Below are 23,265 nucleotides of genomic sequence, written 5' to 3'. Positions count from 1 at the left end.
TGGGGTGACCTATTGATCCAAGCGGTAGTATGAGGGTTAAGCAATACATCACGCACTACTGACGTAGAATAACATCCGTACTAGTTACAACACGCTGTCGCACTTTGTACACGCCTTTCTCCGAGCACATTCACCATCAGACCGACGCCTCGCTTTGGGTCCGCAGCTCTGGCGTCTCTGTTCTCAAATGTTAGCCAAGAAACGACAACGCTTCCTTATACAGAGTGTTACAAAAAGGTACGGCCAAACTTTCAGGAAATATTCCTCACACACAAATAAAGAAAAGATGTTATGTGGACATGTGTCCGGAAACGCTTAATTTCCATGATAGAGCTTATTTTAGTTTCGTCAGTATGTACTGTACTTCCTCGATTCACCGCCATGATTTCACACGGGATACTATACCTGTGCTGCTAGAACATGTGCCTTTACAAGTACGACACAACACGTGGTTCATGCACGATGGAGCTCCTGCACATTTCAGTCGAAGTGTTCGTACGCTTCTCAACAACAGATTCGGTGACCGATGGATTGGTAGAGGTGGACCAATTCCATGGTCTCCACGCTCTCCTGACCTCAACCCTCTTGAGTTTCATTTATGGGGGCATTTGAAAGCTCTTGTCTACGCAACCCCGGTACCAAATGTAGAGACTCTTCGTGCTCGTATTGTGGACGGCTGTGATACAATACGCCATTCTCCAGAGCTGCATCATCGCTAACGGAGGACATTTTGAACATTTCCTGTAACAAAGTGTTTGAAGTCACGCTGGTACGTTCTGTTGTTGTGTGTTTCCATTCCGTGATTAATGTGATTTGAAGAGAAGTAATAAAATGAGCTCTAACATGCAAAGTAAGCCTTTCCGGACAGATGTCCACATAATATATTTTCTTTCTTTGTGTGTGAGGAATGTTTCCTGAAAGTTTGACTGTACCTTTTTGTAACACCCTGTAAAGACGTGCTCCGGGTGGTCGATGGGCGACGAGAAAACGTATTTTTCAGTCGTTTCTCGTCATCGACGACGACGCAGTACGTGTCGCCCATTTCAGTTTGTCCCTTACTGCTATAGGGGCCCGGTCCCAGACTCCTACAGCCATCGGGAGAGAGCCGGGCGGAATGCGGTGGTGAGAACCTAGTTAAGCCCGAGACCGCCAAGAAAACATAATTGACAATAACACATTTGTTGGGCAGTAATACAGGATTGTCTTCCAAAGCGCCGCGCCTCAGCCGTACCGGTGGAATAGGGCCTCATTAGCGACGGAATACCGGCATGCGATCGACTCGCAGTAGTACGGCCAGCACGGCGCAGCTTTGGGTGGCGGTTGTTTCGTCACGGGGCGGCCGCCGACCGCGGAATCAGGCAACCTACAGCTCTACGAATCGATCTCCAAAGTGCACTCGTGGACGTCCAAGATCTGCACTCAGGAATCACGTCCCATGTCCACCTGAAGTGCTCGCTGGTTCGCAGAGGTTGGCTCTCAGCTCCGATTTAGGAAATGGGAGCCGGTAGCATCGGTGTCTGCCTCAGGAACGGAATGAGCAGTAGAGGTATCCACCCACTCGAAGGCGGGTGACGCGCCCAGACTCCAGCAGGCCTGCAGGCTGATGACGGCCCCCGTATCCCAACAGCTTTTCCTCGGAAGTTGGCAGAACAGCCGGCAGTAGCAGCGTCCTTACAACCGGGGTCACAGTTCCGTAGACTATCGAAGACAGCCAGGCGTGCTGAGGGTAGACCTCCACGGCCTTCCACATCACATGATAGCTGCAACTGACACGAGGGCTGAGACTAAGCACTGGGCAGTCGGCAATCATCACTCAGTAATCAGCAATGAGACATTTGTTAAGAAGGTTGGTGCATTTATGTTGGCGATTCCTGTGCGCTCTACAGCGGTGGGGATGGCTATTGCATCATGTGTCCCGGTTTTTCCTCGCTGTCAGCTCTCCTAGTGATGTCATTATGCTTGGTTTGCAGACTCGGGCGCTCGGTCGTTCTTCCTGTTGCGACAGATTCTGTGTTTACCGCAACTCGCTCAACATTTGCCCATAACTGGCAGTCCACTGGTTATTGACACAGGCGATTTGGCTTCCGGCAGCTGCCAAGCCAGAACTTAGACGAATTTATTTGGTTAGAATAACGATTTCCCAATACAGCACCCTCATGTTTCAGAGCATATGCACAGGGCCTACTAATCGAAACGTTACACCCTGTATAATACAGGGATAAATAGGTAATCGAGCAACGCTAAGTACAGGGCTATTACAAATGATTGAAGCGATTTCATAAATTCACTGTAGCTCCATTCATTGATATATGGTCACGACACACTACAGATACGTAGAAAAACTCATAAAGTTTTGTTCGGCTGAAGCCGCACTTAAGGTTTCTGCCGCCAGAGCGCTCGAGAGCGCAGTGAGACAAAATGGCGACAGGAGCCGAGAAAGCGTATGTCGTGCTTGAAATGCACTCACATCAGTCAGTCATAACAGTGCAACGACACTTCAGGACGAAGTTCAACAAGGATCTACCAACTGCTAACTCCATTTGGCGATGGTATGCGCAGTTTAAAGCTTCTGGATGCCTCTGTAAGGGGAAATCAACGGGTCGGCCTGCAGTGAGCGAAGAAACGGTTGAACGCGTGCGGGCAAGTTTCACGCGTAGCCCGCGGAAGTCGACGAATAAAGCAAGCAGGGAGCTAAACGTACCACAGCCGACGGTTTGGAAAATCTAACGGAAAGGGCTAAAGCAGAAGCCTTACCGTTTACAATTCCTACAAGCCCTGACACCCGATGACAAAGTCAAATGCTTTGAATTTTCGGCGCGGTTGCAACAGCTCATGGAAGAGGATGCGTTCAGTGCGAAACTTGTTTTCAGTGATGAAGCAACATTTTTTCTTAATGTGAAGTGAACAGACACAATGTGCGAATCTAGGCGGTAGAGAGTCCTCACGCATTCGTGCAGCAAATTCGCAATTCACCAAAAGTTAACGTGTTTTGTGCAACTCACGGTTTAAAGTTTACGGCCCCTTTTTCTTCTGCGAAAAAACGTTACGGGACATGTGTATCTGGACATGCTGGAAAATTGGCTTATGCCACAACTGGAGACCGACAGCGCCGACTTCATCTTTCAACAGGATGGTGCTCCACCGCACTTCCATCATGATGTTCGGCATTTCTTAAACAGGAGATTGGAAAACCGATGGATCGGTCGTGGTGGAGATCATAATCAGCAATTCATGTCATGGCCTCCACGCTCTCCCGACTTAACCCCATGCGATTTCTTTCTGTGGGCTTATGTGAAAGATTCAGTGTTTAAACCTCCTCTACCAAGAAACGTGCCAGAACTGCGAGCTCGCATCAACGATGCTTTCGAACTCATTGATGGGGACATGCTGCGCCGAGTGTGGGAGGAACTTGATTATCGACTTGATGTCTGCCGAATCACTAAAGGGGCACATATCGAACATTTGTGAATGCCTAAAAAAACTTTTTGAGTTTTTGTATGTGTGTGCAAAGCATTGTGAAAATATCTCAAATAATAAAGTTATTGTAGAGCTGTGAAATCGCTTCAAACATTTGTAATAACCCTGTAGTCAGTTATCGATGCGATGAGAGTGACTGACTGGTAGCTAGTTCATTACAAAGCGCAGCTCCCTCGCTGCGGCCCTTCAGAGGTCGGCCCAGCAGCCCACTTGGCGCAGAGTGGCGGCCAGTGTGACGGAGAGGCTGCCCGCAGACTCGTTGTTTGCCGGCGCTCTGCTCTACTTGAAAGAGCGGCCGCGGTGGCGGCGGCGGCGTCGGCAGCGGTGGCGGCTCGCCTTTCGTCTGCAGGCCAGGGACGGCGCGCCTGCTGTCGCTCGCCAAAAACCGCTACACCCCGACTTTTTTCCACGGTTTTGCTTCCTCTTTTTTTGGTCGCGAGCTTCCAATGAAACAGCGGCGGAAAAAAGGGAGCCTGTTCCCGCCTACCCCCTCCCACTCCCTCACCGCTGCCTGTCTCAAATGGCTGGCGTCGTCGTGAGAGTTGGCCGCTAATCCTTTTGTGTGCCCGACGCAGCAGGCGCGGGCCGTGGCGCCTGGCTGACGGCTACCCGCGACGCAGCCGCAGCCGAACTATGCTTCACGTAGCACGCCTCATGCGGTTGCTCCCCTGTGACGACTTCTCACCCCTACATTTAGCCCAGAGTGCTAAGTATTCCCCCACAGTGTACAAGACGATGCGCGAATCCTGACAGTTCCCAGCAATTAAACTATTTCTTAAAGCAGTATCCCCTCTCTGTCATCGTCAGACACTAAAAGCAGGTCGCGTTGAAGTAGCCATCTTTCCCTGTTCCTCAGCATCTTTACAGTATGATTGTAGCTTCGGCAGTTCATTCACTGATAATACTTTATAATATGACGATTTTGGAATTTTCCTGTTGATTTAGTGCTTACGATTTTTCCATCTAATATATTTTTCATGCCAGCTGCGGTGGCCGAGCGGTTCTAGGCGCTTCAGTCCGGAATCGCGCGACTGCTACGGTCGCAGGTTCGAATTCTGCCTCGGGCATGGATGTCTGTGATGTCCTTAGGTTAGTTGGGTTTAAGTAGTTCTGAGTTCTAAGGGGCTGATGACCTCAGATGTTAAGTCCCATAGTGCTCAGAGCCATCTTTATATTTTTCATGAAGCTGTTATCTCGAGTTAGGTGTACAAATAAAGTAGCTTTTTTTCTCTGTATCGCGTTAATTATTCTTATTTGCTCTTTAATTTTGTTTAGTATTTCATCAAAAAATGGTTCAAATGGCTCTGAGAACTATGGGTCTTAACATCTGAGGTCATCAGTGCCCTAGAACTTAGAACTACTTGAACCTAACTAACCTAAGGACATCACACACATCGATGCCAGAGGCAGGATTCGAACCTGCGACCGTAGCGGTGGCGCGGTTCCAGACTGAAGCGTCTAGAACCGCTTGGCCACACCGGCCGGCAGTATTTCATCATTAGATGTTCTTTCAGTCCAGTATGTTTTTGTGGCTCTTCCCTACATCTATATCTCTATCTCATGAATTTGTTTCCTTTATTGTTTCTCGAGCTTAAAACGCTCCAAATAAATGCCTTGATGAATTTTTTTCTTGTTTTGTATTAATCTGGTTGTTATTAATAAGTAATTCTTAGTTTTGAAGGCTTATTCAGTAACTACTATTATTTTTTCAGTTATACTACAAATGTCATCTGTTAATGTATTCTCCTAGTAGCATAAATGATTTTCACCCATTAGCATTTTATTTCTTCCTTTAATATTTGCCTTTATTCTCTGTTAGATTCAGCTATCACCACTATGTTAGTCATATCTGTGTTTATTTTCAATCTGTATATGATTCATGTCTGTTTTATTAGCTGCTAACACTACTACGTCATCAGTAAATCGAATATAGTGCGTTTGTGTATCATTGATTTTGATACCTCTTGTGCCGGATTTCAATGCTGGTATTCCACTTTTTTATAAATATGTTGAATATTTCTTTATAAATCATTCTTCTGTAAAAGCAGTCAGCAGTGGAACTCCATTTCATCGAAATTAGTAGGCACTGACACGGGTACAGACTTAGGATGAAGAGATTTGGGCACCTACTATATTTTGTTTTCTGTGGAATTAAGATATGATGATTTAGCAGGCCAGTCGAATTGTGAGCAGGTGCTTGAATGTTCGTGAAACAAGGAACGTATGAATGTAGACTGTGAACAGAGCTGTTGCCATCTTGAAGATGGAAGTGTCCACACCATACCAATAATGAAAATGTAGAAGAAATGGAAGTACTTGGTCTCCGAGAATGTTGAAATAAACATCCAGGTAACCTGAAGCTATGGAATCGATGCCTTGCACCATTTTAAAACAGGTTTCATCATGACTCGTAGGATCACACCACATGCTACTCTCAAGATTCTATGTTGTTTGGCCCACTGAAGACGAGTAGCTTCATGTACCATTGTGGGCAGTAGCCTTTTGGAAGGTGGCCGACCCTTTTGGGAGGTGGCAAACGCCAACCGTCGTTTGCATGCAGTTTCCTCCACAATGTTCGCTCGAAAACTGGTTGAGATGGACCTTCATTCTCTGTCGGATAGAATATTTTTACGATCACTGTTATTACTCCGTGTTACACAGGGAGTACCGAGTGTAAGTGCAGATATTTTATGTGTGGTACCTCAATATTTACACACATCCGTGTGTTGGTTGTTTCTTCTCTGCATCGAACAGTCTTCCCGCAAATACGTCACGAGCTTTACGAATTGATGTTTTCTGCACAGTCGGACTAAGTGGACATGCCTCCCAGTATGGACAAGCGTCCATACTGCGACACCTGACCTGCTGCCCAAGGGATATATGCATTAATGGCTTACTTGCCCTTGCCACTTGTACTTGGAGGTACTAACCACCCTGAAAACGCACGACTTGTAATGGCTGTAATTGTAATTCTGCAAATAACATAAATACTGTTGTAATGTTGTTCAGTACAAGGTTATCAGTCATCAACGGAAATACCTTTCCTTATACCCGTTACACTATGTGTAGCTGCGAGTGGTGCACCATAGCTTGTAGACACGTTGGAGAATCTGCCTTACTACCCTAACAAACGTGATAACTTTATTTGCGGTGTTGTTACGTGCGCCTCCTAACCCGATAGGACCTGTCTGTCCATCCTGTCAAGTCTTCATGTTGACTCATCTTAATGCATGGGCCCATACAGACGACTGGCACATACACAGCACTTTACTGCCATGACTTACGTCAGTGTTGGAAGGTCATTTAACCGCCTGATAACAGATCTACCTCATCTACAGTGCTCCAAAGTGAACAGTGAGACCCTTCAAGAGAGTGAGTAATATTTTGTCTAGTGAGATTATAATTGAGTGTTTGGCTGCTGTAACAATCCTTTCACATTCTTGTTCCTAAATATCAACAGATGCTTAAGTATTTAATGAGCTGAAGACGTCTATGTACGCAAAGCAGTGCTTCATGGTGTTGCGGAATACGAAGACCGCAAACATGGCTACACACTGTAGCAACATGCATCACCTTGTCATCCTAACAGTAGTGCAACATGTTAGAAGTACCTTATGAAGGTTTTCGCCCACTTATGGTATGCAAAGACGCCAGGGACCTTTCCATCCAACTCCATGTGGAAAACTTGCATAGGTTTTTAGCAGCATTTTGTAACTGGCAGCTAATAAAGACAGGATTTTGAAAAATAGCTGACGACTATTTGACTCGTTGTAGGACAAGATACTTGTATCATACTTGAGCTCCTGCTCAGATAGAGACAAAGCGACTGGAAATGTTGCTGCCTGAACACGGTACTCAGCCATCGCAAATCGTCAACGACCTTTCGCACCTTACCTTATAATTGAAGAAAAATTCTTCATTTCCAGCAGGTTATCTCATAGTCACTGGGTTCCTTATTCAACGAGTCATCGGCGTACTAAATATTTTCTTATCACTTAAGCTATTTTAATACGGCGCGACGGTGCGACCACGATGTATATCCGGAAAATTTTACAGATTTACAACTAAACCTGATGAATTACTTGCTGCTACTCGCGACTCACTATTTATAATCGTCCTGCACACACTTAGGCATGGAATAGAGTAGAATAGAATAAAACAGAAAAGAATAGAACAAAACAGTGAAGTGCGCGTAATAAGCTGCAGATACCGTTATTAATCGTCTGCAAATGTTTCTACAACTTTCTCTTGCGTCACAGTCAGGAATATTTTCTATAACTAATGCAACAATACCAGAGAAGGAAAGTTGCTACTCGCCATATAGCGGAGATGCTGAGTCGCGATAGGCACAACAAAAAGATTCACGCAATTATAGCTTTGAGCCATTAAGGCCTTTGTTAGCAGTAGACACACATACACACACGCACACACACACACTCACGCAAACGCAACTTGCACACACGTCTACAGTCTCAGAGAACTGAAACCACACTGCCTGAGACTGCAGACGTGTGTGCAAGTTGCGTTTGCATGAGTGTGTGTGTGCGTGTGTGTATGTGTGTCTACTGCTGACAAAGGCCTTAATGGCCGAAAGCTTTAATTATGTATTTTTGATGTACCTATCACGACTCAGCATCTCCGCTGTATGGTGAGTAGCAACTTTTCTTCTCTGGTATTGTTACATTCCAACCTGGATTTTCTATAACTAATGAGTAGTATACGATACACAGAAGGCACCAACTTCGTCAGTGTCAAGGGGAACATTAGTTAAAGCAACCATTAAGTGAACAGTCTTAAATTAAACCCTCACATGAACTCATGTACAGACAAATTTACGTTTCTTTTTCGATACCATCAGCGTTCTTTATAGTTCAACATCTCTTGTGGATGAAATCTTGTGAACCGTGACGCGAACTGTAGCATTATTATAGTCGATTGTTCAAAGACTAGGAATACAATCGTTCAAAATTTTTCGCAACGGTTTGATAATAAACCTGACTCAATACTCCGAAAGTCACTGAGTCATTTGCTGGAAATACGATCAGACGGGAACATTAAAATCTTCGTTATAAAGCTAGGACTTTAGGAAAGTAATTTATTGAGTGAAAGCTCCACAGCCAATTGCTGAGCGGGGTGGCTCAGTTCATAGGCCATTGAACGGTACTCTAAAGTAACAGAATTCAGATTCACGTCACTCCATCCTGATTATGTTTCTCCGTTGCTTCCATAATTCGGTCATGCGTATTGTTTCTTTGTGAAGGTTCAGGCGATACGACTGAGCCGATGCTAGTTCAGATCCCCATGCTGACGAGACATTCCTCTTTATTTCGTGCCTCTCAGAGTCAACCGTACATTTACGTCTTCACGACTATCTGCAATGCAAACTTAGGTGTTTGGTAGAAGTTTCGTAGAGCCACTTTCAACCCATTTCTCGACTACACTCTCGAACAGCACGTCGTTCCGTGCGAACTCTGATCCCTCATACTTTATTACAATGAACTTTGCTCTCTAAGTAGGTGGTGGTTAATGAAATATTTTCACGTTTAGGGGAGAAAGTTGGGGAATGAAATTCGTATGAAGATCTGGTCCAACGAAAAATTACTACGTTGTAATGATTGCCACACCATATCGCTTATCATATCTGTGGCACTCTCTCAATCCCATCTAGGAAGGATTTCATACCGCGCAGCAATACTCCATAAGAGAACAGACTTGTGTAGCGTAGGCAGTCTCTTTCGTAGATCTGTTGCATTTTCCAGGTGTTCTGTCCATAAAACGCAGTTTTTGGTTTGCCTTCCCCACATGTTCGAACAGAGTATTCCGAAGTTGAAAACGACTGTACCAACGTGAGTCGTCACTGTAATCTTAACTGAATTGAGAATCTTTAAAACTGAGTGATTTATCGTATAATAGAATTTTAATACATTTTTTTAAGCACCCACAGTTTCAATTATTGAAGGTCAGTTGCCACTTTAGTGCCATACAGAAACCTTTTCTAAATCATTTTGCGATTAATTTTTATCTTCTTATGACTTTACTAGACTTGAACGACGGCATCATCTGCAAACAGTCTTTGAAGATTACTCAGATTGTTTCCTAAAACGTTTAAACATTTGTATATTCGTAGATTAAGAACAGCAGGGGACGTTTCCTTTTGGAACCCCAGATATACTTTCGGTTTCATTCGATGACTTCCGGTCAGTTACTACGACCTGCGGCCTCTCTGACTGAAATCACGAATCCAGTCGTACGGCTGAGATGTTACTCCATAGGCACGCAGTTTGACTAGAAGCTGCTTGTGAGGAACAGTGTCGAAAGCCTTCTGGAAATCGAGAAATGTGGAATCAACTTGAGATCGCCTGTCGATTGCACTCATTACCCGTATCAGGCATACTCGATATTCTCTTCACTTTGTGGCAGTGACTGCTAAAAAGTCTCACATGGCGAGTGTGAACAATGCGGATGAGTTCTGAGAGGATTAAGAACAAATAAGATGCAATGGACAGGTTTGTTGGCTTCCCAGAGAACAGTGACAGAAAGTAGTAATGTTTCGTCCGGTGTGCTGTAACGTACAAGATGCTGCGTGGTAGCAATGAAACGGCATATAGGATGGGATGGCTCTGAGCACTATGAGACTTAACATCTGAGGTCATTAGTCCCATAGAAATTAGAACTACTTAAATCTAACTAACCTAAGGACATCACATACATCCATGCCCGAGGCCGGATTTGAACCCGCGACTGTGGCGGTCGCGCGATTCCAGACTGAAGAGCCTAGAACCGCTCGGCTACTCCGACCGGCTCTAGGATGGGAATCGTCTAGTTCCGGCTATACATTCAACAGTCCTTACGAGTATTTGTTCCTCTTTTCCTCTCTTGGATTGCCTTCTGCAGTTTCCCCGCTGTGATTTTGGCAGGACTGATGCAGTATTACATGTTCGAACAGAGTATTCCGAAGTTGAAAACGACTGAACATTTCACTGTATATCAGCACGCTCGCCAGATGGCTATGAGAGGAAAGCTATTTTTGTTGCTCGAAGAACGATGCGAATTATTTAAAAGAGAGGAGAGGCTTCCGTTCCTGCCATGTGGCTAGGGGCAGTTGGCGAAAGTTTTAAATATTAAACGTTTAATTAGTGCTCCAATATATACTCGTACTTGGCAGGATATTACTGGTAATCGACATACAGAGTGCTTTATGAGAAATTAATAAATGCGCGTGACTGACCACCACATCCTACCTTTTAATAAAACAGCGTAATTACGGAAAGCACTTAACATTGCAATAGGTGCGGTGGAGGAGGGGTGGAAGGGAGGGGTGACGAGTGCACTGGCCTAAGCGGAAATAGATATATGAAGCGGATCGTATTGAGAAAGTACAGTCGTGGGCCGACAACTGAAGCAGTCGCGTCGAACCGCTCCTATGACGGTGGGATGCTAGTTTTAAACTCACACTGTTCCGAATAAGAGCTTCTCAATGAACTCAAAGGCTAAATTCACAACTACGCCCCATGGGTTACATTAAAACTTACGTTTCTTTCCTTTATTTTTAATTTGTACTAAGGTATTAACGAAATTTGGGATTTACAGCAGAAAATGGATCACTCATAAAACAGTCAAATCTCAAGTTTTCGAACCCCTATTGTTAACCGTGCATAGAGAAGAGCCGGTGGTGAACTGTGCACTACTGTTTCGAACTTCGAGGTTTCTATACTAGTGTTCTTTGAGTACTTTAGAAGGCTCTTTTTTGCCCTCGGGATTTCGGGGACGTCAGTGTCTTCAGCACCTCCATTTTATCTTTGTTATAGCGCATTATACTTTTTCTGAGTGACGAATTGATGACGCACTATGACTGCATCGATGTCTTACATACAGGAATTAGGTTCAAAATGGTTCAAATGGCTACAAGCACTATGGGACTTAATACCTGGGGTCATCAGTCCCCTAGACTTAGAACTACTTAAACCTAACTAACCTAAGGACATCACACACATCCATGCCCGAGGCAGGATTCAAACCTGCGACCGCAGCGCGGTTCCGGACTGAAGCGCCTAGAACCGCTCGGCCACGACGAACGGCTCAGGAATTAGGCATGAACTTGTTTCTTCTTCACAATTTCATATGTCCATCGCTTCCTTAGTCGAACTCAGCCTCTATTTTGTGTCAGGTTGTATTACAGAACTATCTTGGGCAGTCTTTCATCTTGAATTATATTCACATACTGTTTCCGCCTCTCTCTGTATTCATTTATTTTATTTCATCATTAAAGGCATTTACATTTTAGTCATTTCGAATACCTTCATTTTTCATTACATCTCTTCTTGTGCAGCACTTAACTCTCCTCACGAATGCCATATCTGTTTTGGAACACTGTTCTTGGGAAACAGCAATCAAATAACCGGAAAAAAGTTTTAAAATAAAGCCAGTCAAGGATCGCAAATAAATTGTTAAAGTTTATCAATCAGATGAGCGGTTTCGATCGTGGTATGATCAGAGCCAGACCATTAGAACTCCATCATGAGGACTGGAGAGGATAGGGAGGAGTAGCTCGCTATGTAGCGAAGATAAACACTGCACACCGTCTCTACGTAGCGGACTTACCTGCGATCCTAGGCTGTGTTTATTTAATAACTTTTAATCTCATCTCTGCTGCTCGTGTTTTGCTGGCATCTTTCTTTTTATTTGCCCAAATCTCGTTTCCATACAGCAGCAATGGCGCCGCCAAAGTTTATTAATATTTAATTTTTGTATCTTTTCGTGTTTTGTAGTTAAGTACTTTGTTTATTGTTCCACAAATTGCTTGAAATTCGTGTAGCTTTCAACTATATCATTACCATTATCGTAACTCCTGCCATAGATCAAATACTTAAAAATGTGACACCTGTCAAGTTACTTTGTTCTTGATTCTCGCCAGTAATGGGTGTTTAAGTAGGAGTGCCACAACTTGCGTCTTATGTAATGAAATTTTTACATTTTATTTTGCACGTATTTGGTTCAGCAGATGGAATATTATGTAGAGGTCACCTTCAGTTTCTTGTATCATTAATTTGTCATCTGTGAATAGCAACGCATTTAGTTTAGTGTGTTAATCTAATTTGATTCCTGAATAATTATCTGATTTTCAATCCTTGAATACTTGTCAATACAAATGTTAAAAAGAGTGAAAAGGACCACGCCTGTTTTACTCCTTGCCCCTCTGCCTAGTGCCTTCTGTCTATAGGTGCAGTGAGTCAATCCTGAAAAAGTAATTTAGACACTATAAATGACAGTAAATTTAAAAAAAAAGTATATAAATCTGAGAATTATAAATTCCTGGTTCGTAAAATACCTGCCAGGAATCCGGGGTCAGGACTGCAGCAGTGGTTAAAGGGACTGAAGTTCAGAATGAGAACTGCTGAGTTGATATTACTGTGTGTCCATACTGATTTATCTTCAAGTAGTAGCGATGACACCTTCGCCCGTATTTATATGTCTTATTTTATTTTCAATCGATTTCGGTATTACATCACACCATCTTCAAGTCTCTCTGTGATAAAATGTGATCACATAGGTATCGGGTAATCATCATTATACATCTCATAGAGGAAACAAAGAAATATATGTCCGCTATAGTGATCCTTCTTTCCTGCTTATGGTGTCAACACTGGCAGCGCAACAAAAAAACTCAGCGCATTAGCTATCAGAACCGTATTCTAGAGCGAACAGTTTTCAAATTTTCGTTAATGCACTGCTGTCGTTCACAAGTTCGATGAAAGGTTCATATTAGCGAACAGTGATTTTATCTAAGTCTATGGGTTGTATGATAATGATTACCCGATACCCTCATGATCACGTGGTATCATAGAGCGGTCTGAAGATGGTGCAACGTAACTACTGAAAACGATTGAAAATAAAGCAAACCTGAAACCGCCATACCCACTGTATAAAGATGTGGTAACAGCTTTCGTCCCATTGTCTGTTTGGAGATGCATGTATGGAGATTCTGATTTAGGATTTCTATGGATTCCGTAAATCAGCTCGTATATTTTCCCAGTCCTTGCTGGTTCACTAATTTGATTTATCAAGTTCTGGACCACCAGCTATTTCCTGGTTGTCACTCTTTAACCATTGCATAGAGATCTCGTTGATCATAGGACATTTGGAGTCCAACGTCCCGTCGACATCTAGATGTCAGGAGGGACGAAGCTATAAATAAATTGTTCAGTAGGCGCTATACAAGGTGTTCGGAAATTCCGTTACAAACTTCTAGGAGTTGTAGAAGGGAGTGAGTACATAATATTGTGAATAAGAACCCATGTCTGGAAACGTCATCCAACGACGCTACAGAGCGTCAAAGTTATAGACGCCGAAGCCCGTAAATGTCTGTATATACAGGGTGATTCTATGATGATGTTACAAACTTTCAAGGCTGATAGAGACGGATAAATGTATCAATTTGACGTAAGAGCCCCTGTATCGGAAATGAACGAGTCGAATGTTACAAGCGAAAATCATTCTGATATCTCTGACAAGGTATCGGTACTGTTGTTGCTAAGACTGTAGGGTAAGCAACTTTCAGAGGTGGTAGTAGTATGGAACAAAACGAGAAAAAAATGTCGAGTAAACATGGGCTCTAAAATGCATATCAGAGGAGCTAAGAGCATTTGTTCATCCTCGGTAGTGGGAAACACATCTCCTCCATTGAACGAGAGCTCATAACTCTCAAAGTATGCATTTTAGAAACCATGGTTCAAATAGCTCTGAGCACTATGGGACTTAACATTTGAGGTCATCCGTCCCCCAGAACTTAGAACTACTTAAACCTAATTAACCTAAGGACACCACACACATTCGAACCTGCGACCGTAGCGGTCGCGCGGTTCCAGTCTGAAGCGCCTAGAACCGCTCGGCCACACCGGTCGGCGCTAGAAACCATGTTTACTAGCCATATTTTCTTTTTTGGTCCATACTAGCACTTATGAAAATCCTCAATTATACAATCCTACAATCTCAGCAACTACAGTACGGGCACGTGTATTCCACTGTCAGAGGTATAAGAACGATTTTCACTTATACCTTTAGACTAGTTCGTTTACGGTACAGGGTCAATTACCTCGAACTGATACATTTATCCTTTTTCATCATCCTTGAAAGTTTGTAATATCATCGCGGAATCACCATGTAAATACTTACATTTACAGGCGCCGAGGCATGTAAAGTTGACGCTATGTAGCGTCGTTGGATGACGTTTCCAGACGTGGGTTCATATTTAAAATATGCCCGCATCTCGTGGTCGTGCGGTAGCGTTCTCGCTTCCCTCGCCCGGGTTCCTGGGTTCGATTCCCGGCGGGGTCAGGGATTTTCTCTGCCTCGTGATGGCTGGGTGTTGTGTGATGTCCTTAGGTTAGTTAGGTTTAAATAGTTCTAAGTTCTAGGGGACTGATGACCATAGATGTTAAGTCCCATAGTGCTCAGAGCCATTTCATATTTAAAATATGATGTACTCACTCTCCTCTACAAGTCCTAGAAGTTCGTAACGGAATTTTCTGAACAGCTTGTGTAAGGAAATCAACGGTAGAAGCCTTGCCTTAGAAACCAAGACTTGTTCACAGTGATTTAGACCATAACGTAACATGGCGTCCGTCCACACACCCTGGCGGACCCACCGGTGCCAACTACTTCCGTGTCATCCTTCACCTATGGCGTCGTTTGATGCGTCATTGAGAGGCGTGTGGTCAGCACACCGCCCTCCCGACCATTGTCAGTTTTCATGGACTGGAGCCGCCACAAATCTGTCAAGTAGCTCTTCAGTTGGCGACACAAGACTGAGTGCACCTCGTTCCGGTCCTCTCACCAGCGAAAAATCCCTGGAAACACCGGGAGTCCAATCTCAGTCCTCCGCATCGTGGTCAGCCGCACTGGCCACTCAGCTAAGGAGGCGGACAGACCATAAGATAAAATACCATGGACGAACGGGAATTAGATAACGGCTGCTACAAAATATAAATCAACTGTCCTAATCAGTGGACTCTACACATCGTTACACAACGGATCTAGTAACACGCTTTAAAAGTACTAGAGATATCTGGGAAATAACTACCAGCTAAGTGCTACTGAGCACTTAGTAAGAGGGACACGGTTCCGCGCGGGATTAGCCGAGCGGTCTCAGGCGCTGCAGTCATGGACTGTGCGGCTGGTCCCGGCGGAGGTACGAGTCCTCCCCCGGGCATGGGTGTGTGTGTGTTTGTTCTTAGGATAATTTAGGTTAAGTAGTGTGTAAGCTTAGGGACTGATGACCTCAGCAGTTAAGTCCCATAAGATTTCACACACATTTGAACAGTTTTGAACACGGCAAGACACCTCTGTATAAATTCCAGTTCGCCTTATTACAGACGCAACAAACCGAGCTTTTGGTCTGGTGCAGGCGACACGTGGGGAGCTGTCCTTGGACGTTTTGCTAGTTGCGAATTATACACCGATACGGCGGGCACAGTTGACACGCGGGTTCCTACTTCCGCGCACCCAATTTCGCTTGCACATTTTGCGATGATCACCGGCCGGTCGTGTGCATATTTGCGCGCCGGTCCGCCGCAGTAAACACCGGGTCCAAACACGGGAAATACTGGCCAGGATGTGTTTCCACGTGGACAAACACTTGGTATTAAACAGCGGCCAAGTTGGTGGCAAACGGCCCGTTTTCAATAAGCGAGCAGCCGTGCAGTGCGGTGCAGCACCGCAGGGCGCTAAGCTGTTTAAATGTTAGCCGTAATTACGCGGGATAAACACGGACGCTTGTCTCATGCTCTCTGCGCAGCCTTTGCGCTCGCCTCCGGCCTAACAATAAATGCGGACCAGCGTAAAAATACGAAGATGTGCGTCTGAACACAAATAAAGGTACTTTGCGTTATTTATCGATGTGGAATCTGAGTTCGAGGGGATAACAAGCATCGTACAGTAAGAAGTTTTCAAAAACAATCAGTTTTTTTTTTCGAAACAAGAATAAGGATCATAAGTCGAAAGCAAACTGACATGTTACAAAACCAAGATGACATCATCCACAAATGTTAACAAAAATGGATGTAGATGCATATATATGTATCTTTTTTCCACTTCACCTCCTAAACTATTGGACCGATTACAACCACACTTGGAACGCATACCACTTACTGTCTGGAAGGAATCGCTGAAGTGGGGAGAACCACCGAGTTTTCAAATGGATGGGAGTGGCGATGAAGAAGTAGTGTAGACCATGATGCGCGAGTGCCCTTACTTCAGTCATCCAGTAGATGAGAATGAGAGAACTTAGTGACTTGCAACAAAATTTACAGATATTTCACTCTTTCACGAAACTTTTTCTCGCTGACAACCTCCACAAAATGATGAAAGATAAACTTACTATATGTTCACTTCTCATGCAGTATAATTGTCAGCCAAGCGTCAAGTTTTAGTTTCTTCTTTGCTACCAATTTTATTCGTGGAATATTTTGCACACTGTATTCACAAACACAGCTGAATATAGCAGAAAAATTGCATTATTCTACGACATTAATTTAGGAGATAAGGCGTCATGAACACTTAGATGCGTGGAAATGAAACTGCAGGACGAAATTTGCTAGAGATAATTGTAAAAAATGCTTGTGAAATATGTTAATTATATGTGAAATACATTGGACATATGCGTACCCTACAAAGCCACAGGTAAAAACCTCACCTTAGAACCATGGAACGATTAGTAGACATTTTAGTGACGAGCTGGAAAGAAATATAGTGGGGATAAGAACCACTAGTCTCCTATTGGGGTGAGGGTGATAACATGAAGAGAGAAGGGGGAAGGTGGAGTTGGTCAGACTGAGAAGGGGATGAAGGAGATGAACAAAGATAGGGGGAGTAGGAGATAGACAGACAGAGGGAGAGGAGAAATGAACAGAGAAAAGAAAAAGGAGGTGATGGGCAGAGAAAGGGAGATGGACAAAGAGAGTAGGGAGATGGAGATGGACAGAAGAGGAAGGTGCAAATGGACGAAGGGGGAGAAGCAGGTGGACAGAGACAGGGGAGAAGAGCACATGGACAGAGAGAGGGTTAGGAGGAGATCGAAAGAGAAAGGGGCAGAAGGAGGTGGATGGAGAGTGTGGGAAGCGAATTGGAGGAGGTGGTCAGAGAGAGGGGTTGAAGAAGATGGACAGAGAGAGTATGAAAGAGGAGATGGACAAAGAGAGAGGGGAGATGGAGATGGACTGATAGAATCTTGGAATAAATAACTATCCGGGCAATGCCGGGTTTCAACTAGTTTATCATAAAACGTTTTATTTATTTCATTTCCACAACAATCAAACCCACGGTGTAACTAACAAAATTATTCATTGGTATTGTAAATAGATCATCTTTGACGGTACCATTTTAGCATTCACTTTTACATAAAGGACTCCTGTAGATCTCGCCATGAATTTCGGTCTTCGCCATGCACACGGACGTTCCTTCTGCGTTTTTTCTAATGTCATCTTCCCACCTTGCATTAGGCCGTTTTCTCGTTCTCCTCTAATCTTTCGGAATCCAGTTTATAAGAACGGGAATGCTTTTATCAACAGGCAGATAGCGTCGTTGGACGAACGTAAAGGATATGTAGAAAGACTTCACAAACTGCAATTCTTTATGGGGGTTTCTCTTCAACTTCAGACAGCAAATTATTTTGTTTAGACGCTGTATACAACGAAAACACCGTCGCAGTGAGAACAATAATTTAGATAGACAACAAGCTATATTTGTTCTTCGTGGGTCGCCTATCTATGGACACGTTGTAGGACAATAATGGGACTTCGAAATCTAAATCAGGTCTGTATATAGTAGATTTTTATTAGATCTTTATGACGCTGACAGTTCAGTTACCGAATTGGAAGACTATATGAAGAAAATGCAGTAAGATTTGCTCATCTGGGCAGCTCACAAATTCAAAGTTAGCGGGAAAAAAGGGACCAAAAATTATAATCAAATAGGCGACACATGTTGCGTAACACAACAAGTAATTTGCGAGCTACTCAGAATATGGACTGTACCGAGAAACTGTGCACTTACATTTCCTCAAAAATCAGTTAGTGTGTTCCAATCAGCACAGGCGTCACGTTGAAGACCAACAGCCCAGACACTTCGTTCTCTGCTCTCAATTTCCAACCTTCGACAAAAAGCTTCACATGGAGGGGACAACGCAATGCTTTTGCCAATGTAACGAGCCAGAGCATCTCCTATTTTACGGAAAAACTGAGGAACACAGAACAGACTTCCTGTTCTTGGCACACAAAACACACATTAATCAAAGATGAGGAGCGGTGTCCTACCAATTGGTTAACCTCCGCTTGTCAAGCAAAGCACAGTGGTGAGTGTAAATAATTTGATTGGATACAACAAAAATTTGGAGCAAAAGCAACCAACTTTCCCACACTGCTCAGGTGATGCCACAGCATCACCTCCTTTGATGTCAATGTAGAAAAGACCAAAATGTCATGCTCTGTTATTCCCTGGGGATGGTAGGCGTGGCAGTCTCTGTCCTCAGTAACAAAGGCGCAGGCTCTACCCAACAAAAGCAGGGAGCAGGCCAAGACCCCACTTCTGCCAATCTGCTCAACTACCTGGGGATGCTCGCCCTTCCTAATAAGACTCACTGACCGCTTTCTGCTGACAAGGATGAACTAGAGGCCACACCTTGCCAGTGGGAAAAACACAAGTCATACATACCAAGAAAACATGACCACTACTCTCAATAAAATAACCACAAAATAATGTCAGTGTTGCGCAGGGATATGTGACAGTCATGTAACAATTAAAAGATCATTAGTGAACATTTGGAGAACAACTCGTATGAATATTCAGGGTTATACTAAGAAGCGATATGAAATGCGATGATCGCGAGAAATACGTAATAGAGAAGGTGAATGGGAATTTGTTCCGGAGAAGTGTAGTGCGTGTGTGAAGGAAGCTGCATAAAAGGCAATATAATTTGGAGTCCTTACCATGCAGAGATGACGACAGACGTTGAAGGAATTCAGAGGCGCGTTGCTAGTCCGTATAAAAAGTGGCATAGAAGTCCTCGAGAAAATTAAATAAGGACTGATTGAAGAAAGACGGGGTACGTCTCGTGAAACTATTTAAGAAGTCTGTGTGACCATCCAGCCGCCAATATCGCAAATGTAGCGTAGGAATAAGGTGAGAGAGATTGGGGCGCCTGCTGAAACGTACGGACAGTAATATTTCCCTCCTCAATAACAATATAGTACAGGACAGAAACCTGCTAATACTGGTATGAAGCCGGCCGAGGTGGCCGAGCGGTTATAGACGCTTCAGTCTGGAACCGCGCAACCGCTACGGTCGCAGGTTCGAATCCTGCCTCGGGCATGGATGTGTGTGATGTCCTTAGGTTAATTAGGTGTAAGTAGTTCTAAGTTCTAGGGGACTGATGACCTCAGCTGTTAAGTCCCAGAGTGCTCAGAGCCATTTGCACCATTTTGAACTGGTGTGAAGTTCCTTCCGCTGTACATTTAAAGTGACTTGCGGAGGATAAATCTAGATGTAAAAGTGTAATAGTATATGAAGGATAGTTTTGCTGATATGGAATTCCTTTACGTGACTCCTCTATCAATTCTGAACGTCCTCCATCTTGATTATGTTTAAGAGGAGCAAACTGACACACTGGGTTCAGTCAATATGAATACCTGTGTGTCAATGGACGAATCAGCAATTGTGTTATACCTGTGTTGCTATATTCCAGCCGCTTCTGGTAATTCAAAACTCAATCAAATTGTTACACCGTGCTTCTGTTTCAGAAACACGAGGATTGCTTTGTAGGAGGCTACACCACGCAGTGCCTAGGAGCAAGTTTTACTGCGCTTATCACTAGTAATAACACAGGGACGGAAAGGGCGCAGCCCTCCAGATTGCCTCTCGGTCAGGACTCCCCACGGCAGGTAAAGGTCACTGCTCCACACGAACCCGACAAATTTTCTGTAGCCTGAGGCAGAAGCACCCAAGCGTGCTGCGCTCTGTTTCCGCGGGAGGTGTCGCATTGCTCGGTTGTACGTTGGAGGGGCTGTTTTTGTGCTTCTTTAAATTTTCTGACCACTATAAGAAAAGGTTTCTTGTGACCTCTGGAATGTTTCAGCCAAAATTCATACTTTGTGGCGAGGAGACACGCAAGATATCTTGGAAGTGATCTGATCATCAGAACAACACGCAAGGTTTCCGTGGAAAATCCAGTAGCTGTCGTGAAAATGGAGAGTGACATAAAAGCATTCATTATTAATAGTGTTGGTAGAAGCTGTTATTGTATTGCTTTTCACAACTAAAGTTGACAGTGTTTTGTGTATAGTACGTGTTAATTCATATTTGGAAAAACTACTTATTATTGCCTGAAATACTAGTCATATTTTGTTGTTGTACTGTTTTTCTTAACTATCACTTTAATTTGTTTTTAAATCCTTTTTTATGACTGTCAGAACTTACTACGCTTGTCTGTCCTCTTTTAGAATACTGCTGCCCGGTGTGGGATCCTTACCAGGTAGGATTGACGGAGTACATCGAAAAAGTTCAAAGAAAGGCAGCACGTTTTGTATTATCGCGAAATATGGGAGAGAGTGTCAAAGAAATGATACAGGATTTGCGCTGGACATCATTAAAATAAAGGCGTTTTTCGTTGCGACGGAATCTTCTCACAAAATTCCAGTCACCAACTTTCTCCTCCGAATGCGAAAATATTGTGTTGACACCGACCTACATAGGGAGGAATGGTCACCACGATAAAATAAGGGAAATCAGAGCTCGTACGGAGAGATATAGGTCTTCATTCTTTACGCGCGCTATACGAGATTGGAATAATAGAGAATTGTGAAGGTGGTTCGATGAACCCTCTACCAGGCACCTAAATGAATTTGCAGAGCATCCATGTAGATGTAGATGTAGATCCCTCTGTTCTCCATTAAGATGTAATTAATAGCTAAAAAAGTGTATAAGCTAACATAACAACTGATGGTGGTATTGCTATTACTTCTAGCAAAAGCTGTATTTGTAGCTGGTGATTCACAGCAGAAGAAAGCAACAAACCGTATTAAGTCTCGATAATGATTATTGTTCCATTGGTGTGATATTTTCCCAACGATAGTTAAAAGACATTAAACTGTACAAGATCATACTCGTATGTTAATGGGTAACAGTGATGTCAACCACAAATGAGGAAAAAATAATCACCTCCTTTGGTAACAGCAGCGATTGAGCTTTCAGAGAACAGGTACGCTAAAACAAAGGCCCGTACAGAATTTAAGGAAGACAAACAGGAGTTCACCCCTCTTTGAAAAGTGGGATTCTTCTGAAAAGTAAACAGCCGTAACATAACGTGGTTGCTGATGAACTACTGAAAGATGAATTGGGGGAACATGCCCCCATCCATCCTAGCTGCATAAGCCGACATCGTAAGTCCTCTTGACAACAGCAAATGTCCAGAAAATTTACGTTTTCTGAGCCCTTAACTGTCGTCGAGAAACGTATGGCTAATACTGCACGAGTGGAGACGGCATGTAATGAATGAAAACACAAGTTACGCGTGCTCGTATGTGTGTACGTTAAGTTCCACCTGCTTTGTGTACATACTGCATGAGGTGACCGTGTCAGGTGGGTCAGCAACGAAGATCTTGATTTCGTTCACATTCCCGCCTAACACTAGCAATTTACGTTTCCTTTGATTTTTCCTAAAGCATTCCTGATTAATACTGTATGATTTCTGCAGCAAGAAACAGTTGATTATCATTCCACGTCTTATCCAACTGAACTAATTCTCTGCCACTACCGACCGCCTTCCCAGCAGCTATTTTAATTCGTCCATCCTTCCATTACACACTGTACAAACATATTATGTGACAAAGTGTCAAAAGCGTGAATAACCACCTTTTGCAGAGAGGACAGTTACGAGACGTGCTGGAAGAGATACAATAAGTTTCTGGAAGGTACCGACAGAGATGTGCAGCCATGCCGACTGCAGTTCGCCGGCCGGAGTGACCGAGCGGTTCTAGGCGCTTCAGTCTGGAACCGCACGACCGCTAAGGTCGCAGGTTCGAATCCTGCCTCGGGCATGGATGTTGTGTTATGTCCTTAGGTTAGTTAGATTTAAATAGTTCTAAGTTCTAGGGGACTGATGACCACAGATGTTAAGTCCCATAGTGCTCAGAGCCATTTGAACCATTTGAACCGACTCCAGTGCCGTGGCCAGCTGTGCTATGTTTCTCGGTTGACGAACCATGGCGGAACAGCCCGATCGAGGTGGTCCCACAGATTTTCGATTAGGTTTAAATCTGGGGAGTTTGGTGGTCAGGGGAGTATGGTAACGTCATCCTGGTGTTCTTCGAACCATGCACTGAGAGCTGTGTGACACTTCGCATCCTCCTCCTGCTAGATGCCATCGTGCTGAAGAAAAACAAACTGCACATAGGGGTGGACATGATTCCGAAGCATAGATGCATCATACTTGTGTTGATCCACTGTGCTTTCCAGAATGACGGTATCAGCGGGGAATGCCCTCCGACGTCGACTCTTCCGACGATTGTTACAGGGTGTGGCTTTCAGACGTTTCACGGCGTACACGCTGATGACCACCTGTCCGATGGAGCATAAAACCTGATTCACCCGAAAAGGACACCTCAATGGACGTCGAGTTGCAGTATTGTCTTCAAAATATTAGCTTCCGTCGCTGATGACCGACAGTCAGAATGGATGCATGAACCAAGTGCCTGCTGCGGTTTCCTGTACGCAGCAACATTCACTGAATGATCACTGAGG

This window comes from Schistocerca piceifrons, chromosome 1 (assembly GCF_021461385.2).
Source record: "Schistocerca piceifrons isolate TAMUIC-IGC-003096 chromosome 1, iqSchPice1.1, whole genome shotgun sequence".
Classification (NCBI taxonomy): domain Eukaryota; kingdom Metazoa; phylum Arthropoda; class Insecta; order Orthoptera; family Acrididae; genus Schistocerca; species Schistocerca piceifrons.
This window is presented reverse-complemented; position numbering follows the sequence as displayed.